This window comes from Panthera pardus, unplaced genomic scaffold (assembly GCF_024362965.1).
Source record: "Panthera pardus isolate Hobbes unplaced genomic scaffold, ASM2436296v1 HiC_scaffold_13, whole genome shotgun sequence".
In the NCBI taxonomy this organism is placed as follows: domain Eukaryota; kingdom Metazoa; phylum Chordata; class Mammalia; order Carnivora; family Felidae; genus Panthera; species Panthera pardus.
In genome coordinates this window covers 162,736,597-162,761,307 of record NW_026526688.1, presented here as the reverse complement: position 1 = coordinate 162,761,307, position 24,711 = coordinate 162,736,597, and the positions used below count along the sequence as shown (strand labels likewise).

At 45.9% G+C, this 24,711-nt stretch overlaps 1 protein-coding gene across 2 annotated transcripts in view; it reads right to left on the bottom strand.

Annotated features, from left to right (window-relative positions):
• SCFD2 (sec1 family domain containing 2) overlaps positions 1-24,711 on the bottom strand; it is a 400,714-nt gene that overhangs the window by 58,873 nt on the left and 317,130 nt on the right. The window lies entirely within an intron of this gene.

The window sequence follows — 24,711 nt, the reverse complement described above, 5'->3', positions numbered from 1 at the left end:
CCCAGAAAAATCTAGTTGCCACCTTATTTCTATAGCCTTAGCCCCCATTTAAGATTTTCTTTATGGGGCATCTGGGTGGCTCAGTTGGTTAAGCGTCCGACTTCAGCTCAGGGGTCATGATCTCACTGTTGGTGGGTTCGAGCCCCGCGTCGGGCTCTGGGTTGATGGCTTGGAGCCTGGAGCCTGCTTCGGATTCTGTGTCTCCCTCTCTCTCTGCCCCTCCCCCACTCGCACTCTGTCTCTGTCTCTTGAAAATAAATAAATGTTAAAAAAAATTTTTTTTAAAGATTTTCTTTCCTTAAATCCTCCCCCCACCCCACATACATTTGGAACTTAAGCAAAATTATCCTGGATCCTTGTCATGGAAATAAATATGAGGATGTAACGCAGAGCTTTTCGTAAATGTTTCTTTTTTCATCTTAGTATTAATCCATGAGAAAATGAGTTGTGTTTCTGCTAAAGTCAAGGGCAAAAATCTCAAATCCCAAAACACCACCACTAATAAACAAAACCAAGGGGACAGAATTCCTTATCAACAAAAGTCAGAGCTCCTAATAGAACATGGCGTTCTTACAGGCTTCAGTAATTACATATTCCTGGGCATATTTTCCAAGAAATGTAAAACTATACAAATTTCAAATGGAGTGATTCCTTTGTGGCTTTAAATTTAATTCTCTCGCTCTCTCTTTTTTTCCTCCAACCTTTCACTTATAGAAAGACTCATGAGAATTATAATATTCTTTTTTCCCTTTTCAAGAAGGAAGAATGACTTTGGGATTTATGTATCCAGTATTTTTTATCCTATTCTTCTCTTATTCTTAAACTAACTGGATTTTAAAAGCAAATGCTTCATCCTTTTAAATCATCTTCCAGATCTAATAGTTTAAGGTGAAAATAAAAGCATGTGGATTTTGGAATTTGGATGTTGAATTTCATTTAATTATACATTTAATTTATCTTTCTTTACAGAACTAAAAGCCTAACTCAGAAAAATCTGATCGTCTCCTTATTTCTATAGCCTGAGCCCCCACTTAAGATTTTCTTTCTTAGGGGCGCCTGGGTGGCTCAGTTGGTTACGCATCTGACTTTGGTTCAGGTCATGATCTTGCAGTTCATGAGTTCAAGCCCCACATTGGGCTCTGTGCTGACAGCTCAGATCCTGGATCCTGCTTCAGATTCTGTGCCTCCCTCTCTCTCTGCCCCTCCTCCACTCACACTCTGTCTGTCTCTCTCTCTCTCTCAAAAATAAACATTAAAAAATTAAAAAAAAAAAAAAAAGATTTTCTTTCCTTAAATTCTCTTTCCCCCTCAACATATACATTTGGAACTCAGGCAAAATTGAGTTTGGAATAGTGGAATCCTTTACTTGTAAGAAGTTGAGAGAATAAGAGACTCACTTTAAAAAGCATAGACAATTGTCACAAAAGGCCTACTGAGTCTCCTGGGGTAGGACCTGGGGATCCGCACTTTTAGCCATAGTAGGTTCTGATGGTCAGCTGGGTCCATTCTCCTTCTTGGTATAAAATGCATCTTTCAAAGACATCATGATCACTCATGGATGCGACAGGTTTATCTCAGAAAGATTCCCCAAATGCCCTCACAATCTCATAGCAAAATATTAAAAATTTTTCCTTTTAAAAAATAAATATATTCCATTGTGTACTTTCAGAAGAATTGGAAACACTATGTTTCAAATTAACAAAGGCTCTAGTATTCCAACTCCAAAAAGGTTGGGAGGATCTGTCTCCCTTGGTTCTAAAAAAACATGTTTGGTGTCCAAACCTCAAACTCATTACTCTTTTTTGAACAAAGAGAAGGGAGTATTACGATTCTCATGATAACTGGAACTACAAATGATTTACTGTGACAGTGACCGTGACGGAAGTCATGAGCAATCAGTTTTCATCCCCACCCTTAGAAATATTATATGTGTTTTTGTAGTTTAACGTAATAAGGCTACTTATTTTATTTTCTTGAAAAATCTTAAGATCAAAAGGAATAGGCTGTCATCCTTTAAAAAGCCCCATGTAACAGTACGAGAGACTTCCAGAAGAGAGGATTAGCGTTCCTGTTCTTCAGAATTCAGAGATTGTTTTTCTTTGTAGGTATTTATGGTAGGAGAGCTGGAAGGGACAGGAAGTACTCATCAGACAGGAAAGAGTAATAATCTTTGGAAAGCAATTGGCTGGGACATGGGAAACTGAGCAGGCTTGAAGACACTTTCTTGTTTCTCAGTATTCTCTTCTGCATCTCTGTCTTGCTGGCAGAGTTTCCAGCCTGTGAGGACTATTCACCGTGCCCTGGTGTATATGAATGCTCTCAGGCAGGCCGTGACGGGAGGCCAGTTATCAGATGGACCCTTGTACTGTTCTCACATGCTCTCTTTTCCCTAGTTACATATATTTGATCACTCAGCTAGAAAAAAACATCTTGGCAAATTGCACTAGAATAATCATTTCCCGCCTTGGCTCACCGTGGAAAAAAAAAAAATATCTGTTGTAATGTACCCAAAGTTCAGTCAAGGGTGGCCATTTGGAAAGGACTCTCCATTCACAGGGAAACTGCCAGACAGAAGCCGGGTGCCATCGTATTATTCAGAACAAGCTCTGGTCTTCATGTACCTGTGGCAGATCAGACTCGAGTTCCATTAGGGATTAAGACCGTAAAACTAGCACTTCTCTCCAAATCGATCTGTTAACTCAGCACACCTTCAGTGAAAATCACAAAAGTGAGGGCGTCTGCGTATGTGAAATTTAAAAAAAAAATTTTTTTTTAACATTTATTTATTTTTGAGACAGAGAGAGACAGAGCATGAACAGGGGAGGGGCAGAGAGAGAGGGAGACACAGAATCTGAAACAGGCTCCAGGCTGTGAGCTCTCAGCACAGAGCCTGACGCGGGGCTCGAACTCACGGACCGTGAGATCATGACCTGAGCTGAAGTCGGACGTTCAACCGACCGAGCCACCCAGGCGCCCCGCGTATATGAAATTTAACAATCTGATTCTAAAACTTCTATGGGAGAGCAAAAGGTTAAGAGAACCAAGACAAACTGGAAGACTAACAAGGCTCCTTATACATGCATAGTAACTTAGACAGTGTGGTCCTGGTGCAGGGATGGACAGAAGAATGAAATAAAACAGAGTGTCACTAACAGTGCCACGTGGGTACCGAAAACAGTGCCACATGCTACCCAAAAAGATGATGCTGAAATCTAGTGGAGAAGGAATGAACTACTCACAGTGGTGTTTGGATGTAATCAATATAAACTTTGATCCCTAGCATAAATTGTATGGAAAAAAAAAATCCCAGGGTATTAAAAGGCCTAAATATGAAAAACCACAATTTTCACATCTTTAGAAAAACTGAAAGCTCCTATAAGCAAGGTGAAGAGACAAGCCTGAAGCTAGTGGAGGATATTTGTAACATATAAAACCAGGAAAGGATTACATGGACAAATGAAGAAAGCAATAAGAAAATCGATGGGAAAAAGGCAAACAAGCATGTCGAAAAATAGGCAAAGGATCCGAACAAATCACAGAAGGCAAATCACAAAAGAAAATCGCGGGAAGAACAAGCATATATACGTGACTTGCTGCGTAATCAGGGAAAGGAGAAGACAGGGACTTAAAAGTCTGGTACCAGCCAGGTCCATCAGGGAAGCCACATCAGAGGCTGTGCAATGCCATACACACAACGGAGAGATCAGAGGAGGTCAGTGCCCCGAATACAGCAGGTGCTCCGGACATGTGCTCTCTTCGCCTCATGGCTCGGGCTCCTGCCTCCCTAGGACTCTCACGTGGCCCATCCTCTCTAAAACATAGAAGCCACGACAGAGGCCGCCGCAGTGCCACGGAGGAAGGGGGGGCTTTCAGTCAGAGGACCCGGACTTACTGTGGACCTCTGCACAGGTTTTTGACTCTGCATCGGTTTCCTCTTCTGCAGAGAGATAACTACAGCGACCTTGACGTGACCCCGCTGATGCCAACGGGCCAGTGAAACTGCCGCTTAAACCGGACAGAGGCACACAAAGGGGAGTCAGCACTAATGCCCCACTGCTGGGGGTCACGTGCCAGGTCTCTTCATTGCAATCAATGGTTCTCGCCCAGAAAGAGCATCAGCCTTTCCAACTCCTGCTTGCGTGGAGGAATCAGGACCCCACCAGCGCAAGCAACCAATAGGAGAAAATGGCGGCTCCATTCTTTTTTCCTGCCAGTGTGTAACCTTCATGGGGGTGGACAGGCTAGATTTCAAACAAGGGGCAGGTTGACTCTTCCTCTGTGTCTATTTCCAGAGCTGTAATGTACACTCTCTTTCTCCCACATCCTGCCTTCTATTTTCTTCCCTCTACAAGGCACTTTTAATACCAATTTATTAAAAAACAGGTAATTTAAGATCCGGCTTAAAAAGAGTCTCTTGCATCATTAGGCTGAGTTAAAATTCCGAGCACAAAGGCTTCTGGAGGAGAAACACAGGACAAGCAGCCAGGAGGCTGGACTTTGCTAGATGTTGCTGAGCCAACAGCTGCCTATGGGACCCGAGGCAAAGCCACATGACCTCTTTGGGGCCCCACCTTCTCATCCTAAGTTCTTATAGGACATGAAAAGACCCTCAGAACACTAGCTCACTCTGTGCACACACATTTATATTTAACACTCACATTTATATGTTTATGTTTTAACACTGGGGTGGGATCTTTTCCAATATGTACATTATGAAACTCTGGCTCAGGTTTCAGAGCCAAGGAGCCCTGGAACTACACAGGACCGCTCTTTCTGGGTACACTGTCCTCAGCTCCAGCTGTTTCCAAAATCAGTCACTTTCCCTTTTGATGTCTGAGACCCATTACTTTCATTTTTGACTTAACCAACAGGTGTTCTCAGACTCTTTTTGTGATGGGCTGTCTTCCCTCGGGGTTCCAGGCAGATGGAGTTTTTCTTAAATGATTACCGAGGGGCACAGAGAAATATATTTTCCCGGCTCCCCCGGCTCCGCTGTTGGGACTGCGGTCTGTTGTGACCACCCCGACTTCTCGACACTTCCTGCTTCTTGGAAGATGCAGGGGTACGTGGGCAAACCATAAGAGCCAGACCTAAATAGTCTATGGAAACAATGAGAGTGCAACGCTTTCATCCTTTGGTGTAGGGCCTAAATATGCCAGGTCTGTGCCACCAAAATGTCAGGTTGGGCAAGATGTCTTTGAACTTTGGTGCAGAATCCAGGAGGGCAGTGGGAAGTCCAGCTTCTGGGGAGAGTCTCACACTGGGCAGGTGTAGTCTGGCAACTGCAGCAGGCTCTCGAATGTGCTCTGTGAAGCTGAGTGTGAGTCTGCTCTGGGCGGAAGTGGTGGCCTCAACAAAATACATCTGTACACCCGACGGGATGGCAGACACCAGTGGACAGGATATGGGACAAGACTGAAAATGGCCCTGGATAGATTACATACGGGGACAAAAGAAGTGAGTTACCCCTGAGAGTGCCATTAACATGGCAAGAGAATATTTTAAATATTAATGGGTCATATATGTGCACAAAAATCACATTTCTTTTGACCCTACACTCCGTCTCCTCCTAGTCAGCTGGGTTGAGCTTTGGAAGTTAGGCCTGAAGATACCCAGGGGACGGAAAATGGCAGAGGTAGGCTTCCAGCTCCCAAGGCTGCAGAAGGGTCCCTGGGAAAGAGTGAGAGAAACTTGGACACATTTGTAGGTTTACAGAACGTCACCTCCTGAGTGGAGCCCAAGAAAGCAGAGGACCCAGAGCAGAAATGGCTACGTCATGTGCCAGGCAAGGTCACAAGAGTTTTCCCCGGCCCAGCACTGCACACGGCCCAGAGTGGCATGGCTATAGATGACGCTTCCAACAGACTCGTAGAGGTCTTTGGGCCCTTGCTCAAGGGCACAGAAAGCTTCCCAACAGCCACCTGCCAGAACCTTGTGGACTGACAGTGGGGATGCAGTGGGGGGGGGGGGGAAGGGGGGGCGGGGGCGGGCTGAAGGATGTTGCTGGGGGATGCCTTCGGGGACAGAGAGGACCTGTAGAACAGGTACCAGCTCCTTAGAGCCTCAGCCCCCAGAACTTAGACATGGCCCTGGAAAAGACTGGCTGGCATGGCCGGACAGTAAGTTTCTGCCACTAGGGGAATGGGGGCGCAGTGCAAATCAAAAGTTAGAGAAAAAGTTGTGTGGTTGCATTGGGTATATCCCTAAACGTTTATCCTGAGATTGGCGCCCACTATGCGGGTAAAGATCAACCCGGAAGAGATGAGTCTAGTTTATGACTAACTCATTCTAAGAGGTGGCTTTATTCCCTTCCTTTCTGCTGCCTCTCCCTCCTTCTCTCCCTGACCCGCCAGACAGCCAGGTACTCTGCTGAATTCTAGCAATGCTCTTTTTTTTTTTTTAAACTCCAAGCCTCTGTTTTCTACCATCAAGATTGGGTAATTTAGCTAGGAGGGGGAGGGGCCCTCTTGCCGTTAGGAGAGGCCACATGACTGTTTTTTGCCAATATGCTGCGCGAAGGGAGACTCCTAGAGCTTGCGTGGCCTTCCAGCTCAGCTCTGGTCCTTCCTCACCATCATGTCCACAGAGGCCTCCTCCTTCCGGGGGTGTAGCTTCAAGACGTCTGAGCCTCCGTCAGCCTGGGTTTTTGACGAGATGTGTGGAAGAGTGAGGCCACCAAGCCACATTGAACGTGTGACAGGGGCAGGAAGTGAGTTCCTAACTGAATTACCTCTCTGAACTCTGGGGTCATTTGTTCCTACAGCAAAACAGAACACCCTGAAGGCCGGAGATAATGATGATGGACGAGAAGGGGGAGTTGGGTTTTTTTAATTTTTTTTTTTTAATGTTTATTTATTTTTGAGACAGAGAGAGACAGAGCATGAACGGGGGAGGGGCAGAGAGAGAGGGAGACACAGAATCGGAAGCAGGCTCCAGGCTCTGAGCCATCAGCCCAGAGCCCGACGCGGGGCTCGAACTCACGGACCGTGAGATCGTGACCTGAACTGAAGTCGGACGCTTAACCGACTGAGCCACCCAGGCGCCCCAAGTTGGGTTTTTAAAAAACGCATTCCGACACTGTTCAGAAAAGAAGGCTCTCTGCGCCCAGGTGGCCAGTGTTTCGAGAACAACCTCCTGGAAGAGATGGTGGGGTGACAGGCAGTAGTGTGGTAGCTGTACAGAGAGTACCTAGACATGGGTTCGGGAGCCAGGTTGGTAAAAAGAAGCCTTAACTGGGGGCAGGAAAGAGCAGGAAGGCAGGGAGGCCACACCTCCACTTCCTGTCAGCCTCCCTGAGTAAAGGCCAAAAGCTGCTCCCTACCCCCACCCCCCACCCCCTACCCCAGGCCTTCCCATGTGGGGCCCAGCCGGTAACACACCACAGCCAGGGATCTCTCTGGGGGGCAATCTAAAGGTAGCTGCTTTCCAGTCCGCAGCCCCCCTGGGGTCTACTCCAAAGGAACGCCTTGCTTCAGACTTAGTGCCTTTGAAGGCTAACAACCTTGTGAGAGAAACAAAGCAAAGAAGCAAACAAGGCCAGGTTAATTCTCCTCTGGAATGAAGTTTAAAATATTTCCATTATTAGTGCAACAGCTAATTTTAAAGTATCGTCTGAAGTAAGCAGTAACCACATATGGGCACCATCTAAGTGAACCAAGCATTAGGGAGCTGCTGTACAGATTGCTAAAGGTATTTTTCTTTCCTGATACACACCTCATGATTTAGTGTGGAGCAGGAAGGTCTACAGCTTTACAATCTGTTAGTGATAAGGGGGACACATGCTGGAAACAAGTCCATTAGAAAAATGGCAATCCTTCCATTCCCTAAAACGTTACTTACGTTCTCCCCCACTTTTTTTCCCCAGATAAGAGCAGAAATCTTCGTGTGACCTAACTAGTCCCTGGGAAAGTCATCAAATAGCAGGCAACCAATGATAAAATGACGGCTGGCATCTTGAAATCTAGTAGAAGTTTCTGTTTAGTAGCCATAGAATAACAGAAAAGTGTGTACCACCCTACAAGGTCCCACAGGACCAGAACGTACTCGGCTGGTTAGGTCGACTCTAAAAGCCTGTTGGAAAAGTACCACGAGCACAAGTAACAGGAACAACTACAACAGCTACCTCATCTGAGTGCTCGGAGAGCGCCAGGACCCGCCATCTCCTTCAAACTTCACAAGGAACCTTGGAGGGAGTTATTACAATTGTCCCCATCTGACAAATGAAAATCTCTAAAAGCAGTCATTTCACTATAATAGTTTACGACAACAGAGTGGGAGAGAATGTGCATCTAGGTTGGTTTGTTTCACACCCTATAGTCCTGGTGTCAGTTTATGCCAATGACCATGACTTGAGTATCAGGGCAGCCGGCCTAGAGTGGCACAGAAATGAAGGAAGGAAACCTCTAGTATGTCTACTATGTAAAGAAGTTCAGGACAGTGTTGGATGCCAGTCCTTCCAGGAATAAATACTTCCAATCTTTCTAAAAATAAAAAAATAGAAGCTCAGAGAGGGTGGATCACCTCACACAGTCCTAAGCGGTGGAGTGGGGGGGAGGGGGGGCTCACAGGTCTTCAACACTACCAGGTGAGTTCTGGGGAGAGCCTCACACGGGATCACGGCCAATGCTGGTCTGCAGATAGAAGTCACCTGCGTGACCTGGGGACGTCCTCATCCGGGAGACGGGGATGTGTGGGGGTGAATGAGGAGAGGAATATGGAAAGGCTCTGTGAAGTCTCAGGAACCACGCACATGAAGACAGGAAAGGTGGTGCGGGACGCAGGCAGTAAAATACCAACTAAAAACAAAAACCCCAAGTAGGTAATTCCTAATGGATTTATATCAGAGTTTATTCAGAAAAACCACCTCAGGGGCACCTGGGTGGCCCAGTCAGAATCTCACGGTTAATGAGTTCAAGCCATCGTCAGGTTCTGTGCGCCTCGTATTCTGTGTCTCCTTTTCTTTCTCTGCCCCTCCCCCACTGTGGGTGCGCATGCTCTCGCTCTCTCAAAAATAAATAAATAAGCACTAATAAATAAATAAAAGAAAAACAGCTTCATCCAAGCCAACAACAATATCAGGATATCTAACAGCTGAAAAGCCTGGGCAGGAAGATTTAGCGAATAATAACAGTAGCGGTCAACAACAGACAGATGAGTACTGTCGACTACTGACTAGTCAAACGTTCTGTAGTGTGGTCGTTTGATGACTCCCAGCCAAGCTATCCGGGTTCAAATCCCAGTTCTGCCGCCTATTGGCTATGTAACTGTGGGCAAGCTCCCTTACCTCTCTGTGCCTCTGCCTCCTAATCTAATCGTAGATGGGGATGTTCTGGGGACCTATGCCTATGCCACCAGCTGGCGGGAGGATTTCGAGCGTGAACACATGAGCAGTGCCTGGCATGGTAGGCCACCGTCTAATGTGAGCTGGTCTCATGTCTGTTCTTGGATCTTATTTAAAAGTTTATTTAGTTTTGAGAGAGACAGACAGCAATGAACAGGGGAGGGGCAGAGAGAGAGAGAGAGATGGAGAGAGAGAATCTCAACCAGGTCCTATGCTGTCAGCACAGAGACCAACCCGGGCTTGAACCCATGAACCATGAAATCATGACCTGAGCCAAAACCAAGAGTCGGATGCTTAACTGGCCGAGCCACCCGGGTGCCCCCATTCTTTGATCTTGACAGTTAAGCAGCTTTCTGTCACACTAAGGCTATACCTCAGCGGAGGTACTCAGTGCAGGTGGCTATGGTCTGACTCCTATGGAAACTTACAGTTATAGCCTAAACTTGAAAAAATTCAGTTGAAGCATACGAAACTGCTGTTTTATAGGCAAAATGGGGGGGGGGGGGATTGGCAGATTCATATATGACAACCTAATACATATGGGCAAACAGATCTAAGGCTCAGAAAGCAGCAAAAAAGAAAGAAAAAAGAAAAAAGGAACAAGCAGTCTAGTAAAAATCATAAAAGGAGAGTCTGAAGAAACGTAAATAAAATAACCGAGGCTTACACAGCTGCATCGGTATCAAAGAAGCGCATAAATTAAGTCCAGGATCTAATCATGTCCTTTAAACACAAACATTAGCTCAAGGGGCCGGTGGGTTTGCGGATGTACATATCTGACTAAGAAGTGGGAAGAGGAGGGATTTTTTTTTTTAGGGCCATAAAAGAGACACGGAAGGGGCTCTGTCTCCTCCCCTGAGGAGCCTGCTCCTATCTGCATGGTCACATACTCCTCTTTCATCCGCTGCTTTTCTTCCCCACTCCTTTTGATCCACAAAAGAGAATCTCAACCCACCCTCTTCACCCACCCCTCCTGCTCCTGACGTCAAACCTTCTCCCACGCTGTATGCTCTTCTGGAGACTTCCTCACTCCATCTGTCGGCTACTTGCCTCCCGCCCTCAAGGCTCACCTTCCACCCCCTCTCTCCCACAGAGGCAGCTCTGTTGAGGAGGAAGCAGTGAGCAGATACACGGCCAGGCCTTCCCTACTTAGCAGCTGGTGTTCGAGGATTTTCCCTTTGCACTTGTACTGGACGGCAGGGCGTAGGGTGGTGGGTGTCAACACAAGCAAGAGATCATAGCAGCATCTTTCTCTTCCTATACCCACTGGTCTTCTCATTGCCAGCTTCGCCACGTCCATTCCCAGAAACAAAATATACAGCCACCGTATAAGAAACCAGTTCTCATGGGCTCCATGTGAAACAACTATTATTATTTCTTGCTACTATTTAAAAAAATTTTTTTTAAAATGCTTATTTATTTTGGGAAGACAGAGAGACAGAGTGCAAGCAGGGGAGGGGCAGAGAGAGAAGGAGACACAGAATCCGAAGCAGGCTCCAGGCTCTGAGCTGTCAGCCCAGAGCCCAACGTGGGGCTCCAGCCCACAAAGCGTGGGATCATGAGCTGGGTCGAAGTCGGACGCTTAACCGACTGAGCCACCCGGGCGCCCCTGTTGCTACTATTTTTGAATGATTACTAATGTGATAGAACCTATGCCAGACCTTTGAAGTCTTTTAGAACATTCACTCTTCACAATGGCCCTGTAAAACAGGTGCTATTATCATATTATTATTCCCATTTTTCACATGTGGGAACTGAGCCACAGAAGGGTTAAGTGATCTGCTTAAGGGGCCATTGGTAGGTGACAGAGCTGGGAGTCCACTGAAGCAGCTGGACTCCAGAGCCCCTGATCTCAGCCTTACTCTAAATACCATTGAGAATCGGTCTTATTTGCCATAACCTTGTGGGATATTCATGAAAAGACTCTGGCAACAGAGTCCACTTCAATCCACCTCAAGATCTGGAATGGAAAACATAACATACTTCCATACCCAGAAGTAGAAAACCACACGCTCTTTCCATGATGGTACTTCAAGACAAAGGCAATGGTCAACCGTAATGATTTGGGGCTGAGAAAAATATTCCTTATATTGCCTGAAATAGGATGCTGTGTTCAAGGACAGGCAGCTATTTGGCTGCGGGAACACTTCCCAAGCATGGAAGATAAATGAGCATATCATCCTGGTGTCCCGCACTAGGTTCGGATACCTGCCGCTATGGTCAGCAACGCTATAGGGACTTCAGATTTGTTGGTGAAGTGAAGGTGATGGGGGGGCCCAGTTTCCTTTCTGGCCTCAAGGTCTCTGAGATATCACGAGGGGCCTTGGAATACACTTCTCCACAGCCAGAGTTCTGAGTCTGAAAGAAGCCCAAGATCATCTTTAGGAGCTCAAAGAATTGTCATCTCTGGAAACAGTGGCTGTCTCCCCAGAAGCATGTCAGATCCACCCGTCACCCCCGGAAGGAAAACCTCTCTCCCTTGTAGATTGGAAGGGGAAGTGCTGCTGAGGGGCCAGAGGAGAGTGGAGTGACTTCATAACAGAGATCAAGGACACTACAGTAGACTGGACTCTTGGTCGCAAGTGACAGAAATCCAACTTAAATATCTTAAGGCAAAGAGGGGAATTTTTTGGGTGAAGTAACCAAGCCAAAGGAAGAGTAGGTGGCCAGCGGGGTCCTGGGACAGGACCTGGAACCCACCACGCCCCTTCTGCTTCTTGTCTCTTCACTCTGATGATCAGCTTCATTCCCCTGCAGACTGGCATCGTCTATGAAACGTGCAAATGTGGCTGCCAGCAGCTGTCATGTCTTCCTAGCTTCATGGCTAAGAAGGTATGCTCTTCCTTTCACGGCAATTAATGACCTCCTAGACAGGAAGTCCAACTGGCTCAGTTCTGTGGCCAATAAGTTGAAGTCGTATGATAGCTTGCCCTCACTGAAAGTAAATAAAGGAAGAGCAGCTCTTCATGAAGGAGGACAATCACAGATGTCTACAGATGGACCTTGCTGTCCTGGGCCCTCCGGCCTCTGCAGTACTCCAGGGAGCTGCTGCAGGGTGAGCAAACGGAGGGATGGCCAAGGGGGAAGCAACAAAGGAGACAGAGTTGCCGAAGTCCTAGCAAAACTGACTGGGAGAAGGGGTGCCTGGCTGGCTCAGCTGGTAGAGCACAGGACTCTTGATCTCAGGGTTATACGTTCGAGTTCCGCATCAGGGCTAAGGTTTGCTTAAAAGAAAACCAAAACGGCTCGGAGGTCAGAATGCAACACTTCTTCACATCTCAGGCCTTCAAGGTTCTGGGGAGCTTACATGGCCTGGGGGGGCTAAAGTCCTATAAGGGAGAAGGCAAGAGGATCAGTGATAGCCCACAGCTGCAGAAACCGTTCTGGGGTTCAAGTGCAAAGGTCATCCTTCCAGAGGAGTGGGATGCAACCACAATATGGCGGGAGGGCTGGAAACCGTAAGGGACCCTGCCCAGACTCGGCATCTCCGCCCACGTAGCTCAGAGCCCACGCCGATGGCCGGCCTGGGGAGTGCGCCACCTGGGTCTGCACGCTCCGGGTGCGCAATTCCACAGACATAAATAACGCTGGCACGCCATATAAACATCAGATGAACATGAAAGCCGCAGCATCTGGGGAACTGTCACCATCTGCCAGTCTGAGAGGAACACGGAAAGAATCAGCAGGGTAGAAGCCGTATGGGGTCTGGGTTTAAAACAACACTCCTGGCAGCTGCTACCCGCCCTCGGCCGCTGAGAATAGCAGCGGGTTCTTCCTGACGTGGCAGTTTACGGGCTCTCACAAATCCTGGCTGACCCTGTCACAAAGGCTGAGGCCCACATACCAAGCGGCTCCAATGGCCACCGCTCACCAAGCACGTTTACGAGACTTTGTTCCCTCTCCTCCGCAGCCTCACAATGCAGGCACACACCAGGTCCCACAAACAGAGGAAGAGAGAGAGAAGGCTCCCGGCGGCGAGCTCAGCAGAAGTATTCTCCTTGCGCCTGACTTCTTTGACTCGGTCCTCATTTGATCGTGTCCGCAGGGACCAGACTTCAACACGCGGCGCGAAGTGCTGGGCCAGGCGCCCCGGGATGAGGTGCAACCCCAAGCCTGCTAGAGGTCTGTGCTCACATCACACCGAGGTTATACTTGTATGTTCACTTGTTAATATGAATCTGTGTTAACCAGCTCAAGCAGGACTCGGCACAGGCTGTTTTTTATTAACTGGCGGGTTGTTGCTGTTTTTAAGAGAGTACCATTAAACCTGACAGACGGTCCCCTTGTGCAGTTGAACAGTAAACGTGATTGTTATGATCCCAATAGCCATCTCCAGGCACTACTCGAAACACAAGTTCTTTGTACGTGAGAAATGAAGTCAGACACAAAGGGGAAAAAAGGCCCATTTTCTCCCATTGCATCAAAATTGATCCTTCAGACTAAAAAGGGCTATTTTTGCTCCCTAAGGTGGGGAGGAAAAGCCGTGACGCTCAGAGCAATTAGAAAGTAGGCCCATGCATAAACACTCGATCCTGGTCTTTATTACAAGGTTATGAACTTGGGCTTACATATTAAAATCTGGCTGGGCTGTGAGGCCCTTTTGTTAATATTATAAGGCAGGTACTACGTGTTTGTTTATTTCTGGTCAGGAAGGGAATTAACTGGGTTCTTATCCCAGCTCTGTCTCAAACCAGATACTTTTCTCACTTATTAACTGAGAAGGCAAGGGTGCTGGGTAAGATGTTTGCTGAGGTTCCTTTCAGCACTAACAATCCTGCAATGCGGCGCCATTTTTTATGTGCTCGAGAAGTTCTCGTTACTGACCCTTCATTGGGGTGTCACCCCCACCCCAACAACTGACTTTTGTCCGCTTACCATCTGATCCAAAATCTCTGTGTCTATGACAGACCACCTCCCTCACGGCCACCGCGGGACAGAGGAAAAGCTCCCAGGTGGGCAGCCTTCCCTTGGAGACGGTCGAGTCCTACGTCAGTCACCTGCCGCGAGAACTGTGGGACCAAGCGTGGCTAGAGCTGAGGAAGGTATCCCTCTGTGCGGCTCTGGAGAGCCCCTCGTGTTACCCAGAGACGTCTTGGCAGTCCATCCCAAATGGCCCTTGTACCTTTTGGCAAGCTCTACTGGTGAATACAGTTCCAGCGGGGAACTAATTTGCCGTAAATAATAACGACAAGCTGATCATAATACTTAAGCATTAATCTGAACTTACTATGTATTAGGTGTTATACAAAGTGCCTTACACGTATTATCATATGTAATCCTCCCAATAACTCTTGGAAATAGATAATGTTACGCTCCTGCTTTACTGAGGAAGGAACTGGGGCTCACAGAAGGCAAGCCCATCATAGCAGTGGGATACCCAGTAGGGTCACTTCACAACTCGTGGCTGAAGTTTATTCATGCCTAAAAGCAGGAGGTTGGCCTTGGGTCAGTATTTCCCAAAGTGTGGTGCCTGGACCACTCTGAAGAGTCACATGGGGTGCAAGCAAAAATTGCAGGCTCCTGGCTCCACCCCAGATCTACGAAATCAGAATTCCTGGGGTAAGGCCCAGGAATCTATCTGTCTAACAAGAACCCCAGGTGATTTTTAAGCATATTAAAGTCTGAGAAACCCAGGTATAGGATTCCAAAACCTTTGCCAGCTCTGTTACAATGGCCCATGGTTTCCCTTTGTTAGAGACTCTTCAAGAATGCAAGCTTTTCTCTTTCCCTGGACCCAGAGTTAACCCCCAAGTATCCTGAACATCTTCTTTAGATCAGCTTTACACAAGATCTTGTTTCTTATATGACACAAGCAAATTCTCTCTTCCCTAAAATGTTTAAACCATACCAAACAAATTCCTCCCATTTATAAGGAATGCAAGGACAAGATGACATGACCTTAGTTAATTAAGTTATTTTACAAATAGAAGCCAATAAACACATGGAACTAGTTACTAAGAAAAGGGTCACCGGACCAGAGAACACTGACAGTAAATGAGAGGAGGGGAGGAAGCGAGAGGGAGACAGAGACAGAGACAGAGAGAGAGAGATGGCTAAATTTTACAAACACATGTGTATGTGTGCACGTGCACGCACAGACACATACACTCAGATCGTACACACAAAGGAAATCAGGTAAAATTAGGCTGTGAGCAAAGAGTGTAAGAGCACATGGGCTTTATTTTCACTGAGAGCGAGTAGGTCGTCTCACCTTTGGCCATGGTCTTGACTTTTTCTTCTAATTTATGGCCTTATTTCCCCTCAAAATGCCCCTCTTACCGCTCTGTCCTCATTCTTAACTCTAATTTGCCTTTTGGTCTATTCGTTTTGTCCTTTCCTGCTGAAGTTGAGGTCAGGGCGACAAAAGAGCCTGCATTCGGTGCACCTTGTAACTTCATCATCTTACTGCCCAGCATGGAATGATGCAAATCCCCTCAGCTGAGGCCTCAACCCTGACTACCAAGATGGCCAAATGCCTGCATCAATCATGTGGCCACCAGGCCCAGGGGCTGCCTGCTGATCCGTTTCCATGGAGACGCACATCTGCTTTTCCCATGCACCTCAGCCCACTTGGAGACACACACACATGCACGCACACACACGTGCACGCACACACACAGAGGCATGCACACTGCCACCACAACGAAAGTCTGTTATGTATCAGTTATGCAAAGCACAGTCCTAGGTGCAATGAGGAAAACTACAATGGAAAGACGCATAAGATGTGGCCTCAGCCTTCAAGCACCTTAGCACCCATGGAGACTCGGAATGCTCCAGAAAGCAGGTATGGTAAGACTGTAGGAGTCATAGCGCATAGGCTGGTTACAAAGTGGCCTTATAGAAGTGGGACCTGGGCTGGACTGTGGAGGAGAAGCTGAGGAGACTGGGCTGGACCCGTTGGGTAGAAGGAATGACTGCGGTCTCCATTCTTCCTTCTTTTGATAACAGCACCCTAATTTTCTTGAACTTTACCTTTAGCTCTTGTGATGCAGGTGGGGCTGAACTTGAACTGATTAAACCAAAGCACCTTATCCATCTGGTCACCATCAGGGTTCAGAATGGGTACACGATCCAGATCAGTCCAATGAGACTTGATCTGGAGACTTTGGCAGGAACCATGGGTAGACAGAAGCTCTCCTTTCCCCCTGGTGATTTGCTCAGAGGATATAATCCTGGAGCTACTGGCAGTCTTCTTGCTACTGCATGGAGGGGGTGCCCTGGGAGTGAAACCAACATGGAGGAAAGCAGAACCAAGATACAGACAGAGTCCTGAGGACAAAGACTGAGGAAATCAGCTCGATCTCTGGACTCTTTGCTTGAGGAAAACTGATTTTGTTTTTGTTTTTTAAAGTTAATATGGTTGACCAGCTCTCGTTTGCAACTCGGAGGCAGAAGTGTGTAATGGTGTTCTTGGAGGAGTGGGAACACCAGCCTCACTGGTTGATGCTGGGAGACCAGCTGGAAGGGTGAATTGCGGGCAGACTTGGCAGGAGATGGGAAGGGAGGGGCATGAACACAAGCTAAGGCGTAAGAACTTTATATCCTACAGGCAAGAGAAGCCACTGATGACTTCGGACAGAGGGAAGGCTGAGGAAAGGGGGAATGCTCCAGGACGGGTCACGCATGAGATAGGTGGCAGAACAAGATGGATTCTCTGGTTTCTTCCAACCTCGGGATTGTGTGCGGATGGTAGTACTTGGGGATAGTCTCCGGTATGGCATAGAGGGGGTGAGACTGGAATTAGGGATGTTCCCAAGGCAGTTACTGACAGGAGATGCCGCAGAGGGGCTGGCAGGAAGGAGGGAAGGAGGCCTGGGATGACACTGGAAAAGAACTATCGCTTTGGTGACGAGCTGTGGCAGAGTGTCTGTACCTCTGAGATGGGAGGACGGCGGTTCCACCGATGGAAAGTAGCGGTGGAACTGGTTTGAAAGGGGGGATGAATTCTCCCCCTGGGACATAAGGGGGCAGCATTCAAAGGAGTGGGACTGGAGCTCAAGTGGGGCCGTGGTACTCCCTTAGCCTCTCTGAACAGGGTTGGAGAAAATAGCCTCCGAAGTCATGGACAATTCTACAGCTTGCCGATTCCAGTAGGAAGGTCAGGACGCGAAGTGCAGACTCAGCAGTGACGGAAACTCACAGTTCTTAGTGACCTCTTAGGGTCCCGAGCATAAGCTCTGACCCAAAGCAGGGATCTCCTTTCCAGACGTTCTGAAAGACAGCCATTCACCTTGAATACTTTTTACTCCGGCACCTTACAAGCTCTCAAGGACATCAAGTTCGTTTCCAGGTGGCTTTAACATAAAATGATTCCTTTCAGGGGGGCTGAAAAGGACTTCCCTGTAGGTTCAAGCCACAGGTTGTAGTATTTCTGCTTGCAGGTGACACAGCTAAGAGGAACACAGCTGGGCTGGAAAATAGCATGGCCGAGGTCATTTTCCTTGGCCACACTCTAAAAAGTGGCCCTCCTCCTGTCTGCTTCTTCTTCTACAAGTGATATGTTAAAATGACAGCTGTGTTAAGAATGACGAAAACAGGTTGGGGGAACCAGCATGACCATGAGACAGAGTAAGAAAGGAGTCAGAAGTTGTAGAGTCTTGTATCTTTTCCCTCTCCTTTAATCACTGGTGGGGAACTTGCCCCTTCCCCAGGCTGACTTCCCAGATGATGGAATCGGGCTCTGAAATGAAGCCTAATCCCTTTTACCCAGAACAGACTATCCACAATTTTACTATCACGGTCGTTGTGAACCTTACTTTTCCAAATGAACTATGTCCACGTATAATATTGCTGAGGTTCCGAGCTTGAATGAGATCCCAAAAGGAGAGAGAATAAAAAGGAGGCCCCAGGCCTCAAATTCACATAAAAGTGACTTGTTTATACACAAGCTCATTGGCTTCCTTCTTCCTCCTCCCACAGCACCATGCACGTGCGCGCGTGCACACACACACACACACACACACACACACACACACAATGGCTTTGTTTAAAACAAGAATTTACTAAACAAACACGGGTTTGACCAAGTTTAAATCTCCAAAGTAAGCAGCTGAAGCATTTTAATTACCACCCCCCCTTTTCAAAATATTTTTCAAAATATTTATTTTTGAGAAAGAGAGAGAGAAAGAGAGAGAGAGAGAAAATGAATGAGTGGGGGAGGGGCAGAAAGAGAGGGAGACACAGAATCCGAAGCAGGCTTCAGGCTCCCAGCTGTCAGCACAGAGCCCAACATGGGGCTCGAACTCACCAACCATGAGAACCTGAGCCAAAGTTGGATGCTTAACTGACTGAGCCACCCAGGTGCTCTAATTACCCCCCTTTAAAAGAACAAATGTATTTTCCTGAGTTTGCAACTTATCAGAAATGCCCTGGTCACTAATCAAGAAAGAAAATTACAAGTGAGATTACTACTGGGATCATACAAGTTCATCCGCTTTCTGGACTGAAAAAAGAAAATATTGGGGTGCCTGGGTGGCTCAGTCAGTTAAGTGCCGACTTCAGCTCAGGTGATGATCTTGCAGTTTTGGGTTTGAGCCCTGCGTCGGGCTCTGTACTGACAGCTCGAAGCCTGGAGCCTGCTTCGGATTTTGTGTCTCCCTCTCTCTGCCCCTCCCCTGTTTGTGCTCTCTCAAAAATGAATAAATGTTAAAAAATTTTTTAATAAAAAAAAGAAAAAAGAAAATATTTCTCTCCATCATCATTATTTTTGCTATTGCTGTTTTCTTCTGATGCAACATAAGGTCAGAGGAGCAGCAGGAATATTTAGGGTCACTCACCCTACTGCTTTAAAAATGTTTATATACACTTAATTCTTTTGCATTTGCTGTAAGGTCCTTGAACTGCATTGTCCTCATTTCTCAGAGCCAGGTTCTAAAAGGCACTTTATCTTTCTGAGAGTACCCATGATCTTGACTTGACGTTTCATTTCTGTGATCCTGTCCCCCTCGGGGCCCAGTGTTCCTTATCCTACGTTGAACTACTTCAGATACAAGTATCTAAGGTACAGTTACAAATTCAGCTGTGTTCAAAAGTCTATCCCCCAAATGAAATCAAACCCTCTCCCTTCTGACCATGACTATCTATTTGATTTTCTTAGGAAGAGGGGAGAGGGGCTTCTCTGAGACATGTATCTCTTCTGTAAACCCAATGAGGAGCTGTCTCTTCTCTCCAACTTTTGTTCCACCCTCCACGAGATATGCTATTGATAAGAACAGAGGTGGTGGTCAGGAGAAAATGCTGCTTTCTGATATCATAAGTTGGACAAGAGAAGAAGCAATAACTGTGAACTATGAAGTCCCATGTCGTGTTGTTATCTGAATGGTTAATCTAATACATGGAAATTAAAAGCTGTATAAGAAAAATTAGACATGGGAGTGAAGGATTAGTCTTACATTTGTCTTTCTCAAATTACATTATTCTCTTGTGATTATTGGAAGAAAGAGTAATACAAAGATTTTATTGAATTATTTCCATTGAAAAGCTCAACGATGGGTTAATTAAAACTAACACATCTTTCCTTCAAATGAACCACTTAGCTATGTTCTGGGCACCAAATTTAGAAATGGAAAGCTTCCAAGCTGTTACGTTCCAAGACTTTTCAGTTAATTAGTGCAAAGAAATTATTTTTATCTATGCATCATGTAAAAGATTCAAAAACTAGGTCAAGAATTTTTTTGCCTTTTGTTATTTAAGTTTGGGACTGGTTGAAGGTACAAGAAGTTAGTAGAGGATGAAGAGTATATACCATCAGATTGGAATTGTTCAGTGTTAAGTCATTAGTAGTGACTACTAATGGCTTTAGCCGTGAGGTCCAAGATATCCAAAATATTAAAGAAAGATACTGTATTATACTAAGAGCAGCCTTACACTTTCCTAACACCAAAGTCTTTTCCAGTGGCCCCTGGAGCACACGACTTACCTGCATCCACGTTCCCAGGCACATTCTACAAGAGTGCAACTGTGTTGAGTTTTCATTTCACTGACTGAATGGTTCAGGATAAACAATACTGGTTTGTGATGTGAAGATGAGGTACCCAAGTACTACAACCCACCTCATATTGCAAAGGGAATGTTGACCTTGGAAGATATGGGGGTCACAGAAATATGGGCTCAGAGTCAGAAGGGGTCCTTGAATCTTTTAATCCCAGCTCCCATCCAATGTATAGTCATCCCCGTTATCCATGGGGGGGGGTCTGTGGTAAGACCCCCAGTAGATGTCTGAAACCACGAAGAGTGTCAAACCCTCTATGTGTTATGTTTTTTCCTATATATGCATACTTATGATAAAGTTTAATTTATCATTTAGGCACCGTAAGAGATTACCAACAACACCTAATAATAGAACAACTGTAACAATACACTGTAATAAAGTTGTGTGAATGTGGTCTCTCTCTCTCTCTCTCACTCAAAATATCTTACTGTATGGTTCCCACCCTTCTTCTTGTGATGATGTGAGGTGATAAAATGCCCATGTGATGAGATGAAATGAGGTGAATAATGTAGGCGCTGTGACATAGTGTTAGGCTATTATTGACCTTCTGACGATACATCAGAAGGATCATCCACTTCTGGACCATGGTTCACCGCAGGGAAATGGAACTATGCAAGGCGAAACTGCAGATAAGGGGGGCTACTGTAGCTGGTTGTCCAGTCTTTACTTCAGGGCTTCGAATGATGGGCCAGCATGAAAAATGATGCTCTAAGGTAAGCATTTTAAACAAAATAACACCGTGTAACCTTAGTCCGTAATTTAGAAAACTGTACAGTTTAGATTTCATACCACGATGGAAAAAGCCTCACAGAAGTTATTAACGCTTGCAAAGATGGCATTAATTACATGATTCTTGACCACAAAGGCAGAATATACATGGTAAATAGATGCATTAGAAAAAAATTTCACATAGTAACCAAAGTTGCACAAAGATACACACACACACACACACACACACACACACACACTCACGCACGCGCGTGCAAGTGTTAATGGCATTTATTCCATGTTGCAACTATTCAAAAAGCACTTCCTGTGTGCCATAGCCATCATGAGCAGTGGAGTCCAAGCTGGAGACTGCTACGTTTCACACTGATCTTTCCACACTCTTTTTGCATCCTGCTGCACATCTTCCCCTCTCCGGGAGCCATATTAAAAGTATCCCAATAAATGGCGTGGAATACGAAAGCTCAAAAAACATGAAGGATCTCACACTGACATTTTCATAGCATGTGACTGGCTTTTAAAGAGTTCTTTGTTTCTACCATAGGCAGTATTTCCGATCTGCGTCAGCCCAAGGCCCTGGGTCCTTCTGGCGGCCCACCCCAATGCTCACTTTCCTCCTGCTGCTGAGCGTCTGTTCCCTTCATTCTGGCCCCGTCACACTAGGCCCCCGTCATTTCCCCGTCATTCTGCCTACACGGCGACATGGATTATGGCACCCCCCACAGCTTCTTCACCCTCTTCCCATGTAGACTGGTCAGAATTGCTGCACGCTCACTTATTCAACATGATGTCAATGCTGCTGACGTGAGAGCACCTGGTGCTGCTGGGGGTAGAGCAGGGCACACGGTCTGCAAAAAGGGCTGTTCTGTGCCCACTTCTGCTCTTCGATGCCCCCTCTAGCACCTCTTTCTGTAGCCAGGATGTCTGGCTGGATCACGCCTCTAGGCAAACATCTCACCACCGCATAGGATTCGATTTCCTTTGATTTGACAGTGTTATAGAAGGAGCCTAGCCACTCACCCTTCATCCTTTCAGTTATGGTGAGAAGATCTTAGTTTGATTCCTTCCTTTATCATTTAATACTCAGATGATTTGATGCGAGTCTTTTCACATAATACTCCACGGTAAAACCACTAGTAGTTACGAGAATTAAAACAGCGTGGGTAAATGCTCCAGTACAGACCTTCATGGGTGCTAAAAATGTGTTGAACTTGGATCTGATTCATAAAGGCTTTTTAGGAACTTTTAGACATGACAAGAATTTAAAAAGGGTAAATCTTATTTTTAAAATGACATCTAATTCCTAATATCAACACTGGACAGTTCAGTCCTGACATGTTTACATATCTGACCACCTGGGCTCTGGGGCCAATGCCTCATGCCCTGCTCTATGCCAGTCTATGCACTCCTACTTGTCTGCTTATTGTTTGGCTTTGAGGAAATGTCCAAGAATGTGGGCTTAGTAACCTTCCTCATTTGGAATCGGAAACATGCTCAGCTGATTAGACGTGTGTTTATATGGCTTTTCCCTGCACATGTGTAAAGTGGGATTGTTGTGAGTACAGGTCCATGATGACCTAAATCCCTTCCCAGTCATTTCATGGTCATCCAGTCATCTATCTGCTCCCCGGACACTGTGACCAATCTCCCAATCTTCAGTACCTTCCCCGCTCACCATAATACCTTCATATTACCTCGCCATAGTATACTTACGATCCGTTTTTAGACTCATAATCATCATTCCGGCAATCTCAGCCATCACTTACTCTAGCCAAAGCAGCTCTTTCTCTGCTTCTGTTCTTACCATCTTCTACAGCTATTTTTTTTTAAATCAACTCAATTTTGTAGAACAGTTTTAGATTTACAAAAAAATTATGCAAATAGTACATACAGAGATTTCTCACATGTCCCTGAATCTAGTTTCCCTTACTAGTGGCATCTTATATTTAGTATGATATATTCGTTGTTATTAATGAACCAAAACTGATACATTATTGTTACTAAAGTCCATATTTTATACAGACTTCCTTAGTTTTTAAAAGATTGTGCTAAATATATATATATATATATATATATAAAATATATGATATATATATTTTATACACACACACACACACACACACACACACACACACAGCATAGCATTCACCATTATAACCATGTCTAAGTGTGTGGTCCAGTGGCAGTGAGCACATTCACACTGTTGTGCAACCATCACCACCAGCCACCTCCAGACTTCTTTCCATCTTGCAAAACTGAAAGTCTGTGCCCATTAAACAAACACTAACTCCCCACTCCCCCCTGCCCCCACCCCTTGACAAGTACCATTCTAAGTTCTGTGTCTGTGAATTTGACTATTGCTAGATACGTCATATACGTGCAATCATCCAGAATTTGTACCTTTGTGACGTTATTTCACTTAGCATAATGTTTTCAAGGCTTGTCTATATTGTCCGTCATCATCCGTCTTCAACCAACTTCAAAAAGGGATGTTCCTGCATATTCTAATCTTTCTGCCATGGCTTATCTACGTTCTGATTCTCTAGTGTGGAGTTGGGTCTCTTCTACAAGGAATCCTAGCTTGCCTCTATTTCTGGGACTTTGTCCTAAATACTATTTAGCATTTGGGGCCCAAGACCCTCTGCTAGAACGAACTTTTCTAAAGCACTTATTATGCTACAGCTCTCATTCTAAGCGATATATACATATTATATAATATGTGTAATGTTATACACATATACAATATTTATAACAATAAGATACACATAGTCTTTTGTCGACTCTTCACAATATCCCCCTGAGGTAGGTATCATTAATTCCATTCCGCAGATTAGGAAATAAGCATAGGGAGGTTAAAGTAACTTGTCAAAGGAATACAGTTAACACATGACAGTCCCAGAATTAGAACCTAGGCACCCCTAGAACATCCTCTAATGTTTCTTACTTCCTGCCAACCCTGGCTTCCCTTCCATCAGGGAAGCGTTCAGTTCTCTCTACTCCTAATATGCTCACAAATGGACACATTTCCTCAGCTGCTGCTGACTTTTCTTGGACTCTCTCTCTCACTGTTGCCCTGGTTGCCAGTTTGGGCCTGGTGGTACCAGTGTTTTCCTGAGCCTGGTCTGAGCTCCTGAAGCCCTCTGTCCCCTAGTTCTGTGGACCGCCTAGGCTCTGGAGCCTCTGGCTCGTGCCGTGTGCCATTCTGTCCCTTCCCCTTCTCTGTCTTACTCCCATAGGTGTCGAGTTGCTTCCAGTGCCAGTACATCTTCAGCCAGAGCCTCTCAGTCACTAATCTTTATGTTAAATGTAAGTTTCAACTACAGGGCAGGTGGCTCTCGTGTCCCGCTAACATTTCACCTTATAATCTGCGAGGCTGGCAATACATGATAATTCAATTCAAAAGCCACAGTGGTCGTATGACCTGGATTCATAGACAAAGTTTTATAACTGGGTTGTGGCTCCACCTTTCACATATCCTCATTTCACGTCTAAAGTCATCTATCTCTGTTCTCGTGTGGACGTGACTGCTGTGTGCCAAGGGCCAAGGGTACAGGTTGCTGTCACTTAGCTGTGTCGAGTACGCTTTTTACATGCTGGGCACAAAAGGCATTCTTAGAAAAAGGCACAGAGTCAGAGGCTGCAGCAGGGAGGAGAC